The 5,794-nt window shown below is 48.8% G+C and overlaps 1 non-coding gene across 1 annotated transcript; it reads left to right on the top strand.

Moving 5' to 3' along the window:
• Nucleotides 1-4,669: 4,669 nt before the first annotated feature.
• TRNAC-ACA (transfer RNA cysteine (anticodon ACA)) lies at nt 4,670-4,754 on the top strand. The gene has a single exon. It is a non-coding gene; the product is annotated as a tRNA-Cys (tRNA).
• Nucleotides 4,755-5,794: the final 1,040 nt, after the last annotated feature.

The raw sequence follows: 5,794 nt of genomic DNA, 5'->3' as shown, positions 1-5,794 counted from the left end.
GGGTTCCTTTTGATATTTGTCTTCTGGGTTCAGTAATTCACAGCGGTCGAACTTGAGGCATTTTCTCCAACTAAATATTACATAAAAGCCCCCCTCCCCCCACCCCCCAAAAGGCCTAGAACACTTGCCCCTTCTGGCCAAGATTCTTTCAAGTGGTCAGCAAATGGCTTCCTTATTGGCTCTGTCCCTTGGAGTCCTCCGCCTCTGCCGTGTTGCCATCTTGTGAACATTTAAGAGCAAAATGGAGAATGACAGAACCTCATCTCCCGGGGCCATGGAGGGACACACAGCCTCGGAGATGCTCTCCCATCTGTGGGGAAGCTCTCGTTTCGCTGGCTGTGCTCCTTCTCTCATTCAGAGCTACAGTCCACATGGATCAGATTCTTAGCATTAAAAAATAAGCCAGCAGAGCCTGAAGGTGAGATAGGAAGGGAGGTGAGGTGAGGCAGGAAGGAAGCCGAGATCAGGGTCATGTTGGGTAAGAGGGGGGAGCCTGCTTTCATTGGGGCAAACATGGCGTCGCGAATCCTTCCCTCGCTTTCATCGCCTCTCCCCACTTCCCCTGCCACACGTGGGATAAGATCTGTCGGCCGAGCTGTGCCGGATCGGTTTGTACCAACTTGTGAGCGCCCATTGTATATGTCTCTTCCCAACTCTGAGTTTTCAGGGGGATTAGCAGGACGTTCCCTCCCCTGCCCACTGCCCCCCCGCCCCCGCCCCAACGTTGAAACTCACTCTTTAACCACTCCACACCCTTGTTGGTGAGCCGACTCTTTTCGTATCCACACATGTTGCGGCGTGGTGGTTGAAGGCCAAGGCAGGTAAGTCAGACAAATCGTGGTTTACAATTTGACTTTGTGCAAATTGCCTCACCTCTTTGAGGCTTGGATCCCATCTGTAAGTGGGAATGATGAGCCAGCCGTCCGCCCGCCCCCACCCCCACCCCCCCCAACCAGAGTGCTGTTGTGACGACCACATGAGAAAATACAGTGCTTGGCATTTAATAAATGCTTAATAAATATTAGCTATTGTTATTATCGGTAATGACACCCAGCAACGGTTTTCATCAACAACTCCCATCTCATTATTGGCAGAAAGAACTCGAGTTTAATTGTCCTGGATCCAAAGCCATTGTTTGCGGTAGGGATTCCACAGCTTGTACCTGGCGCTTGGCTTATCACCCGGGCACTAATCACCTGGGTCACCTTGGAGCACATTTGGCACTAGTTGAGCTTGGAGGATTCATTAGGAAGCCACACGATCAGAGATTAAAGACTTAAAAAAAAATGATTTAGGTGGGTGTTTAGTTATAATTATCTTAAATTGGAAAGAATGCTCCTGATAGAGATTATTGCAACCCTGCTTGATGGCCCAGAACCACTGTGGCATCTGGATCACTCCCTCCTCTCAAAGTTGCGCTGCCCCTCAGCCCCCCCCACCCCCCGCCCCTGCGAGTCTCTGCCAGGGGCGGGGGCACCTTCTAGTTCCACTTGGACCTGGTTCTAATCAGCTCATTTGCCCGGGAGGATGTCAGTCCTGTCCCCAGTTCCATTCACCGTGAAACCTGCATTTCCAACCCTCCCCCGGCAACCCGAGGAGCTCTGTGCCAGGAGCCTGAGACAAGCAGCGATGACGGACAGTTTTACTATTTTTTTTTACGTTTATTTATTTTGAAACACAGAGAGAGAGAGAGAGAGAGAGAGAACGCGAGCAGGGCAGGGGCGGAGGGAGGGAGACAGAATCCCCAAGCAGGCTCGGCTATGTCAGCGTGGAGCCCAACATGGGGCTCGAATCCATGGACCGTGAGGTCATGGACTGGACTGAAGTTGGGTGTTCTTGGCTTTCTTTGGGTTCGCTGACACCTTTGAGAATCTAATGAAAGGTACAGACCTCCTCCTTGGAAAAAGCACACACACACACACACACACACACAGTTTTGTCTACAGGGTATGAATCTTTGCCTTGGATGCTCCAAATTCTGTCCTGCTGCGACTCACTTCGGTGTCAAGGTCTCTCTTGGTCCCCGCAGAATGATTTTCCTTGAATGGCATCTAAAGGTTCTTCCTCGGTCTATTTCAAAGGAAGTTACGAGAAAGTCCCTACGGTTGTGGAGAGGTATACATTATTCACGTCATCACCTTATCATAGTACGTGTGTGACTAAGAAAGTCTTGTGGGTAAGGGGAGGATGCTGTTCATAATATTATTTTTATGATAATCCATGGTGAAAACTGGCCTTCATTTTAAAAAAAGTGTTTATTTATTTTGAGAGAGAGAGAGAGCATGGATAGGAGAGGGGCAGGAGGAGAGGAGACAGAGAATCCCGAACAGGCTCCGTGCTGAGCCCGACGAGGGGCTTGATCCCCGAACCGTGAGATCACCACCTGAACTGAGATCAAGAGGCAGACGCTGAACTGACTGAGCCACCCAGGCCTCCCGAAGACCTGCTCTCTTGATCTGTATGTTAGAAATAGTTGTGCTTCTCTTGACTTGGCTGTTTCTATCATCAGGTGTGTAAATCACAGCGTGATCTGTCTTCTTTTTTCGCACGGGGGGCCAGGGAACCCAGCCTCAAACTTGCGCTCCGCTTCTCGGGAGCATAGTGGGTTTTGTGGCAGGTGTTTTGTGCGGTCACTTCGTTCTTGGCTCTGCCTTACTTTCTTATCCTTGTTTCCCCTTTGTTTCATTTGTTCTTATTTACTTGTAATTTATTTTATGCTGTCCTATTATCATATGCATCTTTGCAAACCCTAAACACATCCTTGGAACCAGGCAGATATAAATCAATAAAGACGCACGGTGGCTAATGGAAGCTCTGGACAGCTTTCTTGTGGCTACATCTGTCCCTGCATATATAGGCTCATTTTGTGGGGGTGCAGAGGGCGGCTGAGGAGGGGGTGAGAGAAGGCCTGAGGGTCTTTAGGCAGGACGGTTGGCATGACTAGGAAATCTACCCTTACCGGAACAGAAGGAAGTACAGGGCATCGAATTGGGATACAATGTTTCTATCTGCCAACTAAAAGCAATGATCAAACCCTCCCCACCTCACGGGAGAAAGTATGTACTTAAAAAAATGAGGTCGCTTAAAAAAAAAGTTATTTGATTATGGAGAGTTTTGACTACACCTGAAAGTAGGTTAAACAGTATAACGAGCCCCTGCGGACCCCTCACCCAGCCCCAATAACCATCAACTCATGGCCAATCTTGCCCTATCCATATGTATTTCCTGTGTGATTTTGATTTTTAATTTTTTAAGCTAAGTATAATATATATATACAAAAAAGCACGCAAGGCATGAGAAAACACTGAGCACATTTTCATACATTGGACATACCCGTGAAACCAGCACAAAGAACAAGAAACTGAATATGGCCACCCCTCCCCCCACCCCCCTGGAACTGCTCTGTGCCCCTTCTTCCTCCCTCCAGACTCACTGCCCTCCTGACTTTTTTTTTTTTTAATTTTTTTTTTAACGTTTATTTATTTTTTTGGGACAGAGAGAGACAGAGCATGAACGGGGGAGGGGCAGAGAGAGAGGGAGACACAGAATCAGAAACAGGCTCCAGGCTCTGAGCCATCAGCCCAGAGCCCGACGCGGGGCTCGAACTCACGGACCGCGAGATCGTGACCTGGCTGAAGTCGGACGCTTAACCGACTGCGCCACCCAGGCGCCCCATCTCCTGACTTTTAATGTCATGGATGAGTTTTGCCTGGTTTTGACCTGTACATAAAAGGAATTGGACAGTATGGACCCTTGAGTCCGGCTTCTGATGCTCAGTATTATGTCGGTGAGATTCATTTACGAGTAGCTCATTTCTTTTCATTGGTGAGTGGTAGTCCCTTGTATGGATGTGCTATGGGTTAGCCATTCCCTTTTATAAAATGTTTTTTTTTTTTTTATTTGGGAGAAAGAGAGAGAGAGAGACAGAGCACAAGTCGGGGAGAGGCAGAGAGAGAGGGAGACCCAGAATCCGAAGCAGGCTCCCGACTCCGAGCTGTCAGCACAGAGCCCGACGCGGGGCCTGAATTCACGAGCCGTGAGATCATGACCTGAGCCATGTCAGACGCTCAACCGACTGAGCCACCCAGGCGCCCCGACTTTTACTTTTTTAAAAATCTTTTAATGATAGGGACGCCTGGGTGGCTCAGGCGGTTGAGCGTCCAACCCTCGGTTTCGGCTCAGGTCGTGATTGCAGGGTTGCGGGACTGAGTCCCGTGTCGGGCTCCATGCTGAGTGTGGAGCATGCTTAAAGTTCTCTCTCTCTCTCTCTCTCTCTCTCCCCCTCTGACCTTCTTCCCCACTTGCACGCTCCCTCTCTAAGATCAGAATCAAAATAAAATACAATAAAATGCCACAGCTTGTGATTATGGAATTTTCCCAACATGCTCAGAGGTAGAGAGAAGAAGGTCATGAGCCCCCATGTAGCCATTAGCTGGGTTCAACGGTCGTCCTGTAGCATTCATGAAGAAACGAATTTGTGTTTCAAGGTTACTGTTGTATTGTCATCCTTCTTCATTCTCCGTTGAAATGATAGAAAGGTAACAAGTGGACGTGTTGGTGGGGGGTCGGTCCCAGGGAGTGAGTGTGCCTCCAGATCAATCAGTTGATACTTGCTAAAGTGGGGTGATAGGTCCAGGGGGATTCATACAGTATTAAAAAAATTGGGGGCGCCTGGGTGGCTCAGTCGGTTGAGCGTCTGACTACAGCTCAGGTCATGATCTCATGGCTCGTGGGTTCAAGCCCCACGTTGGGTTCTGTGCTGACAGCTTGGATCCCGGATCCTGCATTGGATTCTGTGTCTCCCTCTCTCTCTGCCCCTCCCCTGCTCATGTTCTGTCTCTCTCTCTCTTTCAAAAATAAATAAATAGTTTAAAGAATCTAAAAAAATACTTAAAAATAATTAATGGTGGTAAGATACCCATAACATGAAACTTACTATCTGAACCATTTTAAAAAGTTTATTTATTTTGAGAGAGAGAGAGAGCATGAGTGAGAGAGCATGGGGGACGGGGAGAGAGAGGGAGAGAGAGAGAGAATCCCAAGCGGGCTCCACCCTTTCAGGACAGAGCCCTACTTGGGGCTCAAACTCACGAACATCATGACCTGAGCCCAAATCAGGAGTCGGAGGCTTAACCAACTGAGCCACCCGGGTGTCCCTACCATCTGACGTTTTGGAGTGGCCATCTCAGCACTCTTAGGCATGTTGACATTGTTGTATAACCAACCTCCAGAATTCTTTTCATCTTGCAACTCTACACCCATCGAACACCAGCTCCCTGTTTGTCTTCTTGTGACCGGCTTGTTTCATTCAGCATAATGCTCACTGTAACATTTTATCTACTTTTGTATAGACGTGCAATTTTTCATACTAAGATGTTGTGAAACCAAAAGCCTAGCCGGGAAGCTGGGAAAGTTGTCATCAGTTGGCCAGAACTTTTGGGAATATGTAAGGGGGGTAGGATCCTCACAGCAGTGCTGAAGATCCCAAAATTCCACACAGGCAAAAGGACTCTCTCTCTCTCTCTCTCTCTCTCTCTCTCGCAAAGGTGAGTTTTCTGGAGAATTCTGGAAGAGTCCCAAGACCAGAGGCAGCAAGGGCTGGAGGAGGGAGGGTGGGCTGTGGGGGTGTTGGTGAGGTTTCAAGTTCAGGACTGTACCCCTGACCCCAGCTCTCAGAAAGCTAGCTCCTAATAGTTGCTTCCAGGCCAAAGCCATGAGAACAACTCTCCGGTGTGGGAGGCTGTCACCTGGAAACAGGAAAGGGGGTCGCGAGAAGGGCATGACCCCATAGCCG

Source organism: Herpailurus yagouaroundi, unplaced genomic scaffold (assembly GCF_014898765.1).
Source record: "Herpailurus yagouaroundi ecotype Mexico unplaced genomic scaffold, PumYag 67793, whole genome shotgun sequence".
In the NCBI taxonomy this organism is placed as follows: domain Eukaryota; kingdom Metazoa; phylum Chordata; class Mammalia; order Carnivora; family Felidae; genus Herpailurus; species Herpailurus yagouaroundi.
This window is presented reverse-complemented; position numbering and strand designations above follow the sequence as displayed.